Source organism: Biomphalaria glabrata, chromosome 11 (assembly GCF_947242115.1).
Source record: "Biomphalaria glabrata chromosome 11, xgBioGlab47.1, whole genome shotgun sequence".
Taxonomy (NCBI): Eukaryota; Metazoa; Mollusca; class Gastropoda; family Planorbidae; genus Biomphalaria; species Biomphalaria glabrata.
Window position 1 is genome coordinate 39,940,109 of NC_074721.1, and position 15,564 is coordinate 39,955,672.

A 15,564-nucleotide genomic window follows, 5' to 3' on the forward strand; every position below is an offset into this window, starting at 1 on the left:
GGTTGAATAGCTCAGTGGCTAGCGCTAGCATGTCAGACTTTCCATCATGAACACTCGAGACCTCGAGCTCCAATTCAGACTCGATGAACTTTTATTTTTTAAATTGCGTGTGAAAAGACAGCACGGAAATCTTCTCTCATTTACCCTTACCACCCCCTAATTCTAAAGTAATTTACCATAGCGCACCGAGCTTACTATAAGCATAAAAGTTGCACTAAACAAAAAAAAAATGAATTAAAATATTTCCAATCACACACATTTATTATTGTTAGTATAGATATATTAAAAATTAATTAATTAATTAATTAATTTATTCAAAAAAAATAATGCAATTTAATTCAAAACTTGAATAGGCTTCGTTTTTTTTTTTTTTTAAAGTATTTTAAAAATAAATTTTACTGGTTTCTCCGTTTTTCTAATGGGCGCCGGTAGGAGATGACCTAAAATTCATTTACCCTTTTATTACAATACCTCTATTCAACTCGTACCTTCGTGGAGCCTTCTGGGCAAAAGGTGGAACCTGTAGGCGGTTGTACAAAAAAACGCCTGTAACGATTTTCCTATAAATTTTAGTTGGGAAAAGAATTATAGGCTCTTTGGAAAACTCTAGTTTGACCGTTATAATTTTTCAATGTCTAAAAAAGAAAACAAAATTGGCTAGAGAAAATCTTTATCTTGAACAGTCTTTACGTTTTCGGTTATTTCCGCATATAGGTGTCGTATTTATTATTCGGGTAGTGCTATTATTGCTTTGAACATGTTACACATAGTCTTGTAAGTCTAGATCTAAAGGCCAATCGTTAGAATATTCACAAACATTCGCTTAACCAGGTTTTTTTTCTCGGGGGTATAAAATGTCCGATATAGTAAAAAATTAATTATTTTAATTAGTTATTAAGAGTTATTAATCACTCTTTACTGTGTATAAAATAGGCATTTTTTTTTTGTTTTTAAATGTTTTTCTTTTTTTAATTTAGTTATCACCCTTTATATCGATCACTTGTATAGAAGTTTAAAAAATGACATGTCATTGCTTTTAACTAAACTGCTAGAGTGTCATCTTATGTGACAATGCGTGACAGCGCCCTTCTTACAAGTCAGGTCTCCTTGTGGTTCCACCAACGCCACCCTCTGACCACACCATCACCCCCTCCCCACTACCCCTCGACTTTGGTTACTGGATTATCTGGGTGCGGGGAAGGGCGAAGGTCGAGGGCGCTAACTTGCAGCTTGACTTCAACTTGTACAGCCCGTAGACTCAGCGGCACGCCATGTTTGCCGTGAGGATTGTCGTCTGCTGTGGATCTGAATGTCTACATCATGTTAATCTTTCCCCACACAAACTCTCTCACACACCACACAAAAAACACCCCTCCACTATATTTTATATACTAACAGGGTGGTCAATCGTAAAGAGAAATAAATACTGAGTAAGTGGGGGCGCAAAGGTTTGTAGTCTGTTTTAGGTCAATGAAATTTTGTAACTTTGTATGCTTTGGTATATTGAGATCCTATAACTAGAAAAGGGCGCACAACTCAAACTCTCTGAGGACGTCAGAGTTCTCTTTCTTTTTTCATGTATTTCTTTTGCTGAAATTTTGTGATTTTAAATGACACATAACTTTTTCTTTTGATGCTTTTAATTTGTATAATCAATTTAATTATTTTTTTAAGCGACTTGCGTTTTAATAGAATACCAATGTTAAAAACTGAAGCTGCTACAGATACTGAAACCATAACTGTACCAATAACAATATATAATTAGAAACATTAATTAAATAACTGGTATAATGCTTATCGATTAATGTTTCGTCTTCGACAGTTGACAGTTGTGCAAAATTTCAGCTTGATCGAGAATGGAAACTTTTAGGAAGACAGACTGACAGACAGACAGAGTGAGTTGATATTAGCTTTGTAAAATGAGCAAGGGAAACAAAATGAACATTGCAATAATTTTTTTTTAAAAGACTTCCTTTATGCAAATTTTACAAAGTTGTTTTTCGCTTAATAACTAATAAATGTTAAACTTAAACCTGGATCATTTCCACAGTGTAAGATAAAAGTAAAACTCCCTCTGAGAATAAATCCTGGTTAAACGAATCTATAGATATTCTACATTTTATATTATTCCAATGATAGGCATTTAGATCTAGACTTGGAAGTCGATGCGCAAAACTTTCCTCAACATTAGTTTATTAAAACTCTTGGATCAATAATGCACGAAATTCCCGAATGCGATAGTCCTTTCAAGATCGCGATAGTCCTTTCAAAATCGATGTTGGATCTAGATCTAGGCCTAGTTCTCTAGCCAAATTTAATTATTATTTTTTTTTACTTTAAAATATTATAACAGTGAAACTGAGGCTTTTACAGTGTTGTCAACGAGGTGGTAATTGTATCCTCTGCAACATAAATAGACTGCTACATTTATTTGTAGATCGCCATAATTTCTGGAGAGATATGTCCAGGTTCCACCCATGTTGAATAAAAAACAACGAAAAAAAAAAAAAAAAAAAAAAACAAAGAGGAAAAAAAAACAATGAAAAAAAAATGTTGCTATTTTATTTAGAAAAAGAAACTTGATAGAAACTAAGCTAAAGAGAAAACTACCCGTGTCGTATCAATTTCAATGTACAATGGTGATCTCCCCTGACTAGTTCTTGTAACTTACAGAACTGTTTTATCTGTGAGACTAAATTAATAACGGAATGTAAGCCAAACCAGATTTAAAGAAATACTTTTAAATTAAGCTTTTTTTTTTAAAAAAAATTCTTTCAAGTTTGGTCACAACTTGTGTGGTCCTCGGGAATCTCACGAAGTGATTAACATTCTCAACTCGAACTTTGAATGTAGTTGAGCCAAACAGAGGTGTCGCCTACTCAGCGTCGGAGACAGGAGGGCATTAATGTGGCGCAAGAAACGAATGTGTAGATATAGAGCTCTTAAACCAAACAGAACGTGAGACTATAGCCCCCACCCCTTTTTCCCGAAATGGTATTGCTAAACTAATGCCTTTAGTCACTGCGTCTTCAACAGATTCCACTAGTGACTTGTGTTGTTTAGAAATGATGCGTTGATATTGATTTGTGTGATCAATTCTTGATTCTGTAAAGCTTAGAGTAAACCAGTAAAAGGTGAGAGAGAGAGAGAGAGAGAGAGAGAACGGGTTATAGAGAAAGATAAAGGATGAAGAGAAGGAGAAAGAGAAAAAGAAATGAATGAAGAGAAATAGATAAAGTGATAAATATAAAGAGAAAGTTAATAGGATGAAGAGCAAGAGGAAAGAGAAAAAAGAGAAAGAAAGGAATGAAAAGAAAGAGAAAGGAATGAAGAGAAAAAGAAAAAGAGAAAGGAATGAAGAGAAAGAGAAAGGAATGAAGAGAAAGAGAAAGGAATGAAGAGAAAGAGAGAAAGAGAAAGGCATGAAGAGAAAGAGAAAGGGATGAAGAGAAAGAGAAAGGCATGAAGAGAAAGAGAGAAAGATAAAGGCATGAAAAGAAAGAGAAAGGCATGAAGAGAAAGAGAAAGGCATGAAAAGAAAGAAAGGAATGAAGAGAAAGAGAAAGGAATGAAGAGAAAGAGAAAGGAATGAAGAGAAAGAGAAAGGAATGAAGAGAAAGAGAAATGTTTTAACTGGACTGAGAGAGATAAAAGAGGAAGGAATGGACAAAGAGGCAGAAAGGAGGGATGTGAGAAAATGAGGACAAAAATGTGAATGAGACAGAAGAGAGAGGGAGGGAGAGATATGAGAGAGAGAAGGAGGGAGAGATAATAAAGATAGAAAGAAATATATAATAGATGGGGGAGATGGAAGATTTAGGAAGAAAGAGATAAATGAGAGAGAAAGAGGTAGCGCTACGAGAAAGGAAGGAGAGTGTAAGGAAAAGAAATGAGGGAAAGAGAGAAAGAGGCACCGAGACATAAAAAAAAGAGTGGGAGAGAAGAGGGGGGGGGGGAGATAGAGAAATGAGCCAAAGTGATGCAGAAAGACAGATGCCAAAAGTGAGTTTCGCCTTCAACTAATATTCCAGTTTGAACTCATGAGAAAATCTGTGATGGATCATGCAAAAGTTGTTTCGTTGTGCTAGGGCTAAAGAACAAGGCACATAGGTCACGTCTGCGCGTTTGTGAAAGAATCAGCAACTGAGTCCCCCTCCTACCAACGCTAAACCTGTTCAAGAACTCCGCAGTCTGTGTTCGCCATATGTCAGTTATCCAAAAGACTTAACCTACCAACATATGGTCCGCGTTCTGTTTTTGTTTACAAGTTGGACATAAAGTGAACCCATAATTTTAACCTCTTAACCTTTTTGCCGTCTGCATCGCGCTCCTGACCTAGCCAAGTGCCGTAATCTAGTGAAACAGGTGGTACAAGAAACTAGAGCAGAAGTATGAACTTAAAAAAAAAAAAAATAAAGTTTTAAAAGATCATGATGTCATAGCGAAACGAAACAAACCCTGGCAGTTTAAACTCTACGATAACCGCTCTCTTCTATCAGCAATAATAAAATGTTCCGAATCTTATTATAAGAGCATAAAACAAGATAAAGGGAGTTTATGTTATATAAATAAACTTGTAGGCGGGTCCCTTGGTTCAGTCGTACTCGTTACGTTGAAAAAAAAATTAAAATGAAACCAAGATGGTGTAAACAGTTTCAGATGAACACAGCGTGTCTTTTAAATAATTTTTTTAAACAATGTTTTTATCAACTCATTCTGTCTGTTTATCTGATACAATTTTTGTACATGTTATTTCTCCAAATTTCCATTCTCGGATCAAGCTGAAACTTTACACGATCATTTGCTGTACCTAACAAAACACGAATCAATAAAAAAAATATGAACCAGTTAGCTAAAAATTATTGATAATTAAAGGCACATTCCTTGTTCCATATGCTAGGACAAATCTGTACAAATACTCCTTCCTCCCTAGTGCTATTAGAGCATGGAATGGGTTGCCTGAGTCAGCCTGGAAAACCAGTGACTTGATTAACGTGTATGACAAGCTTGACCTATTGACACCCGTTGGACTTAATCATCTTCTTTTTTTTCTTGAAGTAAAATCTGTATTTTAGAAGAAGAATTATTTTGTTTGGTATAGAAAAAGGGAAATAAATGCTACTTATTTTGAGACGTGTCACACACACATTTATATATTAATTAATTGTTTTCAGCCATTCCTTTAGGGTTAGCTATTTAGTTAGATATTAGCGTAATATTTCAAGCATCTTGCTAGAAGGCAATGGGTAGCGGCGCTCGGGGTTCGAAAAGTGAACATTGAAAACGACGGTCCTGAGCGCAGGCCACACTATAAGGAAGACCTCACAGTTAACAACATCTTAAGTTTTAATTTGGCTCAAGAAACGTTTCAATGTTTCCTAAGACGAGATTAAAGTGCACTAGTTTTGAACGAGGCGATGAGGCTGACGTCACAGCTGTGGCGGGGGCTAAAATCTATACATGAATGGGTAGGTAACTCTGCTTTACTCTCTTTCTTAGAAGCAGACGTCCTCCAAAAAAAAACAAAAAACACACACACACATACATACAAAAGAGATGCAAGCATGTACACTAATTCGCGCTGGTTTGGTTATAGTCCTAACGAAAGAATTTGAATAATAAGATCGGACAGAGTAGTAGGGGCAAGAAGGGAGGTAACTGATGTTAGTTTGTTTAATAACAATCATGTCCAATTCCTTTCGGTCTAGGAGCAGTATAAGTTTGTTTTTTTTATCTTGGGGCTTTAAAAAATTATTAAAGGTACCTGTTCATACTTTTTCCGTAAGAGCAATAATAAATTATCCTCTTTAAGGCGGGAAATCTAGGAAAGTAATAGGATGTTTAAAGATATGTGTTTAAACAAATAAAATCAGAATTTAGAAAGCAATTTCAAGAAAATAGCTTATCTAAAGGGGAAGAACTCCCTCCTTAAAACCATTTTTACCAATAATGTACAATTTATTTCCCTCATTCGATATCAAACAAAATAATAAAATACTTATATTCAATGGGCTAATTGAGTATTTCTGTTTATTGATTCTTGTTTTGTTAGGTACAATAAATAACTGATTAAAGTATCAACTTGATCGGAGAATGCGTGAGGTAGAAATAGCGTTAACAATTATTTAATGGGACTAAACACAGCATATTTAGCCACATCTGTGCAAACTGTATTATTAGTTTGCCTAGTTAAACTAGTTAAACTAAATAATAAATTACCAGTGAGACAAACCTGCAGAGTACGTTGATATAAGCTTTGTAAAAGTATGAAAAATATTTTTTTAATAGGGAAATAATACACATGTACAGACATATCCGTCAATGCTGCAAGAATTATTTTCTTTCTTACATAAAAAACAAAAATTTATTATATACCACTCTGTAACTGACTATTTAGTTAATATGAGTTGATAAAAGCTTTGTAATAACAATTAGGGACAAAGGTGGAATGATCTTTGTGCTTAGTCTTAATACAGACAACATCAACAATGCTAATAAAATAATTATAACAAAAAAAAATAATAATAAAAATGAAAAATTATAGTAAAAAAATAAAAATAATATAATAGTAATAAAAAATATAATAATAATTAAATAATTTAAAAAAAAAATGGAAAGATAAGAGAAAAAAACTATTTAAATAAAAAATTATGCGTTGTCGGCAGGATTCGAACCTGCGCGGGAAGATCCCAATGGATTTCTAGTCCATCGCCTTAACCACTCGGCCACGACAACTGTGTACAGGCTGTGCGGTGCTTTTTATCAGAAGCAAAATGTGTTATCGTATGTTATCGAGCATGAGGTAGAGCGAGAGATTGTGAGTGAGTGGGAGCGAGAGAGAGAGAGAGAGAGAGGGAGAAAGAGAGAGAGAGAGAGAGAAAAAAAAGAGAGAGACAGAGAGTAGTGTTGTGAGAGAATGTAATCTACGGAGAGCATATATAAGAGAACAAATAAGGAAGAGTTATGTAAATATGGAATTTGATAAAGAGAGACAAGAGAGAGAAAGAGACTTGAGAGAGGAAAGACCATTTAATCCTTCACGGTGATCTTAACCTAATCTTTCCAAGTTTCCCTTTGTTTATATTTTGCTTTGAACGATTGGCCGTCAATGTAACACAAAAGCCTGTTCTACGTTACACAAAATACCATTACAAACAGTTCCGGTTTTTTACCTGTAGGCAACACAGGCTTAGGGCTCCCAGGAAATATTTAGCACTGACATATAATATATGAACGTGGAAAAAAGGGATTCAAACGGGCCACGAATCTTCGAGTCTAAATATGGCTTTGTTTAGAGTCTAAATCTTCAGGCAATAGTCGGTTATTGTATTTCACTAACGGTTAGAACTATCCACTAGCGGATCCAGAACTTTGGAGTGGGGGGGGCGATTTTTTTCCAAACCCTAACCCTAACGCCCAGTAAACCCTAACCCTATACATAAACGTGCGTACAGCACACACACACACATATATATATGTGTATATATATATATAAGAATAAATAAGCAGTATTTCTTAGTATTTTCATGCATTCTTCACTGCAGAAACGCATTCTCCTGACATCTACAGCTCTTTATCCATCAGTGGAGTTCGGGGCGAAGCCCAGACGCCAAAAAAGCGTTTTCTTGCATTTTTCATGGCAGAAACGCCTTCTCCTGACAACTACAGCTCACTATTCATCAGTGAGTTTCGGGGCGTAGCCCCGACGCATAAAGCGCTTTCATGCATTCTTCACTGAAGAAACGCATTCTCCTGACATCTACAGCTCTTTATCAATCAGTGGAGTTCGGGGCGAAGCCCCGACGCCAAAAGCGTTTTCTTACATTTTTCATTGCAGAAACGCCTGCTCCTGACAACTACAGCTCACTATTCATCAGTGATTTTCGGGGCGTAGCCCCGACGCATAAAGCGCTTTCATGCATTCTTCACTGAAGAAACGCATTCTCCTGACATCTACAGCTCTTTATCAATCAGTGGAGTTCGGGGCGAAGCCCCGACGCCAAAAGCGTTTTCTTACATTTTTCATTGCAGAAACGCCTGCTCCTGACAACTACAGCTCACTATTCATCAGTGATTTTCGGGGCGTAGCCCCGACGCATAAAGCGCTTTCATGCATTCTTCACTGAAGAAACGCATTCTCCTGACATCTACAGCTCTTTATCAATCAGTGGAGTTCGGGGCGAAGCCCCGACGCCAAAAGCGTTTTCTTACATTTTTCATTGCAGAAACGCCTGCTCCTGACAACTACAGCTCACTATTCATCAGTGAGTTTCGGGGCGTAGCCCCGACGCATAAAGCGCTTTCATGCATTCCTCAGTGAAGAAACGCATTCTCCTGACATCTACAGCTCATTATTAATCAGTGGAGTTCGGGTTAGGGTTAGCTAACTATTCATCAGTGATTTTCGGGGCGAAGCCCCGACGCTAAAAGCGTTTTCTTGCATTCTTCGCTGAAGAAACACATTCTCCTTACCTAAAGCTCATTATTCATCCTATTAAAAAAGGACCTTTTGAATAATATTGTACTTGAAAAATATTCTAATTTGAATGTATACGCCCTTAATACATTGCAAATAAAACCGATTTGTTCCTTGAAAAGATCAGATACCCCACATATTTAGATTAAGGCTTTGAGGATCGCCGCCGAAAAAAAATTCGATAAATAATATTCAATAAAATTCAAGCATAAATTGTGAGTTATAGTCCCTAATTTAACTACTCATCTCAATCGTGACTCTTATACTGAAAATTTTTGTTTGAATTCTAACTTTTCCAAAGCAAAGTCTTTCTTAAAATAATTATGATAAATTCATGTGAAATTACATAAACTCTGTCTGGAAATGGGAGGGGCGGTAGAATGAAAACGATTTATCCTCGCTCCTTTTTATAATTTCTGCTAATGATTGCATTTGGCATTAAAGAATAAGGGTGGGGCCACTCGATACGAGAATTTAATTTATAGCATATATAAATTATATTAGTGGTTGATTTTTTTTTTTTTTACATTTTGTAATTTCTTAACTATAATACAAAAAGAAAAATTATTGCTTTGTCCGAGGAGGGAAAGGAGATGGCATGTATCGCCCCTCCCACCTTTTTCCTTTTATATTTACTAATCATAAAATTTGAGATTAGAGTGTGGTGCGACATATTATACAAATGGTTTCACATATCAATTATATAGAAATTCAACTATTTTTGTTCACAAACTATGATTCCTCCATAAAAATATGACCGCCCCCCCCCACTCAGAGGGCTAGAGCGGGGAGGGCAGTATATGCAATCGCCCCCCCCCCCCTTACCCCACCGAATCGGCCAAGATACCTGAAGGAGAGCGACATAATATCAAATTTATATATCAATGCAACTAATCTTGCTCACAAACTATGATTTCTCCATAAAAGTAAGACCGCCCCCCCCACTCTAAGGGTTTAGGTGGGAAGGGCAGTAGAGGTTTCGCCCCCCCCCCCCACACACACACCAATCGGACAACAGGGGAACGACATAATATAAAGATCGGTTAAAATATCAATAACAAGTTTTAATCATATAGATATTTAATTGATTCTTTTGGCAAGCTGTGATTTCTACAAATAAATTAAACCGCCCCCCCCCCCACTCAAAAGTTTATGGTTGGGGGGGGCGGATTGATGCTATCGCCCCCTCCCGACCCCACCTAATCGGCCAACATACTAGAGGGGGGGTGCGAAATAGTCTAAAAATAGTTTGAAATATAAATAATTAGTATATATTATTAACATAAGTAATAAATTCGTATACAAATTGTGTGACTTCTATACTAAAATTCGTCCGCCCCCCCCTTGGGGGGGGGGTCGTCCGAGTGGGGGGGGGCGATCGCCCCTACCGCCCCCCCCCCCTGGATCCGCCAGTGGAACTATCTAATCAAATAGATAAATTAAGCAGGCAAACATCCCAGCTAAATTAGAGTACTAACAGTAAAGTAAAAGTACAGTCTCCCCTTTCAGACCTTGCGATCTATAGGGCAGACGATGTTAAGGTCATCTGATTCTTTTGCCAACGGTTAACGATCAGGGTGTCATGTGGCCTTTACTTTCCCCAACTAAAGTCAGGTAGCCTACCTATTAGAGTTGGGTGGACTCAGGCGCACCCAAAAATCACGAAATTCAAAATCGCAGTCTTCACCGAGATTCGAACCCAGGACCACAGGTTCGGAAGCCAAGCGCTTAACCACTCAGCAAACGCGCCCCCTAAATTAGAGTACTTTAACAGTTTCCACTGAGGAATTTTCAGGTGATGTGGCAGGTCTGCAGCAGTGCCGCCCTCTGACTGGTAACGAGGATGTTCCTAGGAATGTTTTGGGGCTTGAAGGTATCTGTGTGGTCAGTTGTTGTTATCCCATCGGTCAATTGTACAATGAGATATATTGTTATCTTGGATAATTTCCATAGGCGCTTAATTTCTAGCCTAGGTTGCAAAAGATTGTAAGTCTTTCTATCTCAGTTTTTCTTAAATTATGAGACAGTGGTACTGCGATGTCGATAATGGTAGTGGTTATTATATTATTATTATTATTATTGTTATTAACAAAGTGCACCAAAGTCTTTGGCACTGTAAGGAGCGAGATTTATTTAAAAGAGAAAGAAAATATATTGTAGTCTCCCTTTAAAGTGTTCAGTAGTCCATTTTCACATGATATTAGCCTATAGGTCTGGTCCTTGGTTCAAGCTTCGTACAGAGATGTCCTTTATTTCGTTATAATAATTCATCATTATAATACTGCCATCATATAGTTATATATATTATAACATCATTCATTGTCTACTTGTTTATTTATGCTTGTATTTTTCTTTTCCCACTTAGCGTAATGTTATGTATTGGAAGTCGTTTAGCGCACCTAAAAGGACAGACTGTGAATGCACCATTAAAATTGACGTAACTTTAGAATAGGCACTAGATACTTAGTAGCATAATTTACAGGGTAGGACCTTCATAGAGCTAACATTTTGGTACCGACAGAGGCTGATTATTTGTTGTGAATTTAACATTTGGAAACCTATATCTCTTATGCTGAGACAATCTTGGTTCTTTGACATATATGTCTGCTGGTGCGAAAGGCACCATAATACACCAGCACATCTGTACTCCATTCGAGTTTGTAAAATAATTTACATGTTTCGTATGTTTCTTCATAGTCGAAGATAGTCTACATTGTAGTCCAAACCTCCCGCGGGAAGGCCGCGGGCAGGGTATGAACCCGGGACCATCGAGAAGTCTGAACGACAGTCTAGCGCGCATACGCTCGACCAGGCAGCCATCCATCCATTTAGCCAGATAATATACTGACTTTCCGTGTTTGTAACTAGATACAATGAATTATTTCACTGGGTCACAAAGTTCTGCTAAGATTAAATGTCACGGTCATTATTAAACCGCAAAAAAAAAAAAAGGTCACGGGTCAAATGTCGGAAGAATATCTCCATACTCGAAACTTAACGTTTTTGTTGATACAGGGAAAAAGGGGGTGGGAACAATAAAATGAGCCGGACATTGAGTAGCCTCGCAGCAGGACAAAGGCAACAAATCACCTGTAATAGTTGCCCCTATCGAATTTCAGGAGAGGAGACATTCTCGCCCGTATTGTTCGCTCCCCACCCCAAAGGAGACGATGCCAAGGCGTTTGTTGACCTTCGTTTGAGAGGGGTGCGGGTCACACCAAAGGAGATGGATAGCTCCACAAAGGGATCAGATAGAGATATCGTAATCGGGGGAAATTCATCCCGGATTTGTTCGCCACTGTTCCGGATACTGCCGTGCCCGAGCGTCACGTGGTGGAGATGGTGGTGTCCAGTTTCATCGGAGTGGTCAAAGCCTAGGGTAGTAGTCAGGGGCAGGACCACCAGTGGGGCGACTGCCAAAGTGTTTAATGGATCTGTTCGCCGCCAGGAAATGTGTTCACCCCCACCACCCCTCCTTCTCCCAAGGTAAAGAGACCAAAGATGTTATTGTCCACTCTCCTAATGGACGTTATACTTTAATGTTAACTAGCTTGTTGGTTTATTGCCTGGTCAAAATTGGCGACGCGGCTAGTGTGCGTGTGTGTACGTCGATGAATGTGAGTGTTCATGTGAGTGTGTGTGTTCATGCGTGAATACGTTCATCAAAAAGTGTGTGTTCATGTGGAATTTATGTGTATGTGTGTGTGTAAATATCTGAATGTCCATATGTGCTTGCATATGTATTCATGTATATGTGTGTAAGTTTATTTCGATTGATTGTTGTAGACGGTCGTTGACTTGTAGTACCAAACTGCTGGTAAACAACTAAATCTCTGTAGGCGTATTATTTTCTAAGTTATATAAGAGCTTGAAATAACCCGAATAACTATTTTGGTGAACGAAACTAAATAGAAGTTTTATTACAAAATAGATAAACTCAACTTGAAATCAATCAAAATTAATGTAGTAGACTTATAAGTAGACTTTACTAATATTATATAATGGTATTTTTAACAAAATCTAACTCACTACAATAACACATTTTTTCAGTCAGGCTTTCTGGAGTTGTCTGTCCTAAGACCGCTGACGACAATATCGTTTATCTTGCATCATTCACAACCAATCGCTAATCTCTTCCCACCGTCACCATAGAAACACAAACACACACACTCCATAACACAGATAAGATAACTTTAGTAAAAACTTGTGTCATCGTGAATAAATACATTGTAACTAGTATGAAGAGAGCACACACTAGAGAAACACAGACGGCTGGTGAACCTTCACATTATCATCCAGAGTTCAACCCCATAAAAAAAAGCTTCCTTTGCCTTTTCTCTGGCTGAGTGGTTAAGCGCTTGGCTTCCGAAACTGGGGTCCCGGCTTCGAATCTCGATAAGAATTGGTACTTTGAATTTCGGGAATTTTAGGGCACCCCTTAGTTCACCCAGCTTTAGTTGGGGAAAGTATAGGCGGTTGGTGGTAGTGCTGGCCAGATGACACTTTGTTCATTAACCGTTGACCAAAGAAACAGATGACCTTAACATCATCTGCCCTATAGGTCGCAAATGATTGAAAGGTAAAAGAAACAATTGTGCTAAATTTCAACTTAATCCGAGATTGGGTGTGTGAGAAAATAATGTGTACTAACTCTTTACTATACAGACAGACAGACAGACAGACAGAGTGAGTCGATATAAGCTTTGTAAACAACAAAAACACAAAGCAACAAACAAGCAGACAAAGACGTCACACACACAAAGACGTCACACACACAAAGACGTCACACACACAAAGACGTCACACACATATACACAAAGACGTCACACACACAAAGACGTCACACACACATACACAAAGACGACACACACAAAGACGTCACACACACACACAAAGACGTCACACATATACAAAGACGTCACACACAAAGACGTCACACACACACAAAGACGTCACACACACACAAAGACGTCACACACACATACACAAAGACGACACACACACACACAAAGACGTCACACACACACAAAGACGCACAAGAAATACAACCAACAGCGAAAAAGCCACCCCAAAAAATACACAAGAACATTTCGTGTAGCTTCGTTCTGAACTGTCGTCTCAATGGTCCCGATGTCGATGTCATAATCTTCAATTTTAAAGGAACATCCACAACATGTCAGCAAAACAAAATCTGGAACAACAAACTGGAACAAAGAACGGCATCAACGAAAACAACGATGAGCTCGAGAGGGAGAATGTTACAGGAAGGCACTAAATTCTCCCTATTTTAAAATATTATGTTTAATGGACAACCTGTTTAATAGACACCCCGTGTAATGGATATCCTGTTAATGAATGTTCTGTTTAATGGTTACCTTGTTTAATACTGATACTGACAAGCACGGGCGTGGCCGGGAGTGGGGGGAGGGGGGCCATATGTATGTGTGTGTTCAAAAGAAAAAAAGCTCAATCCCCAAACCCCCCCCCCCTTCATAAAAAAAGCCTAGCTACGCCCATGCTACATCTCAATTTTAATTTTTTTTTTAAAAGTCGTTGGTTCCAAAAGCTTGGGAGAAAATAAAGCAAGAAACTCCGAGCCTTGTGACAAGGGGCGGTAAATCAAGATGTCACTAAGACATGGTCAGCGTTATTGAGGGCTCCATGTCCGGTGCAGTTCTGGACAAAACCAACACTCTCCAGAAGCGGTGATTAAGTTGGGAACCAGGGGGGACAGTCCAGGGGAAAGGAAGGAGTCCGAAATTGTGTGGACAGACACACGGCGGACAGATCGTGTGACAGGAAATTAATGACCAGTTCTGGCAGGGCCCAATCGAAGAGGACAGAAGATTTGTCAAACTGACCCAGTCCACAACTTGTCCCCGAAGACATCCAGAGAACACGGAACACTTGTCTCAGTCTTTGTTTTTTTAAGATCAATGGTCTTCAAACTGTTTTTGGTCTGTACCCATGGGCGTAGCTAGGATTTTTTTTCGGGGTGGGGGAGTTTTTGATGGGATTCCCCCCCCCCCCCCAGCATATATATATATATATATATATATATATATATATAAACTCAAAACCCCTTTGGCTACGCTCATAGAATTTTTTTGGGTAATTTGCTTTTTTTTTTATTTTGAAGAGGTGTTTTTAGCTTCAAACCCGCTGGAGGGAGGATGTTTAAACTCTTGGCTATACTCATAGAATCTGGTGACTGACTGGTGCGTGACTAAATATTTTATAGAATTTCAGTAAAATACTTTCATCGAAAATTGAATGAATTATTTTTTTTTGTAAATGTTAAAGATATAGAAGAACATGGGAGGTAATTATTACGTTATATTTTCTTATTACTAAATATCTATAATATCCCATTTGTATTGTATTTGTTATAGATTACTAAAAAATATTATTTCTTTTAAATATGAATGTATTTTTTTGTAACAAAATATAGGATTTTAAATTATCATATTGCTTGCTTTTTTTTTTTAATTTCTGTTGACGCCAGCAAATCTCCCTTCCTTTGTTTTTGTACAGACCTTGCTGTCTCATCTATATCTCTGATATACCGTTAAAAATGGTGTCATGTGGCCCTTACAACGACCAACTGCTTCTACTATCCTAGAGTAATATCAGGTAGCTCAAGGAGCGCCTTAGGATTGCGATGTTCACGGCCAAGTCAGACACCGGGATTCGAACACTTGACCATCACGTTCCTCAGAGGGTGCAGTACAGAGGCGGCATCAGCACTGCGCGGCGCACTGGGGCAAAGGTCATACAGAGCCACAAATATATGCACCTTGCGCTGATGGTGACAAACGGACAAAAGATTCTCTAAGGCTCGAGGACTGGTACAAAGTTTGATCACTTGATTTCTTCCAAAGCCATTCTCGGATCAAGTTCAACATTTGCACAATTATTCATTGGCGAAAAAATTACACGAATCAATAAAAGATATTAACAGTTTGTTAATTAATTACTTTTAATTAATTATTTTTTTTAGATATCAACAAACGAAAATAATCAACAAAGGAAAATAATCTTTCAGTATTCACACAAATAGCTAAATATGTAGTGTTTCGTCCACTTGA

At 37.9% G+C, this 15,564-nt stretch overlaps 1 non-coding gene across 1 annotated transcript; it reads right to left on the reverse strand.

Moving 5' to 3' along the window:
* Positions 1-6,653: 6,653 nt before the first annotated feature.
* On the reverse strand, positions 6,654-6,735 carry Trnas-aga (transfer RNA serine (anticodon AGA)). The gene has a single exon. It is a non-coding gene; the product is annotated as a tRNA-Ser (tRNA).
* Positions 6,736-15,564: the final 8,829 nt, after the last annotated feature.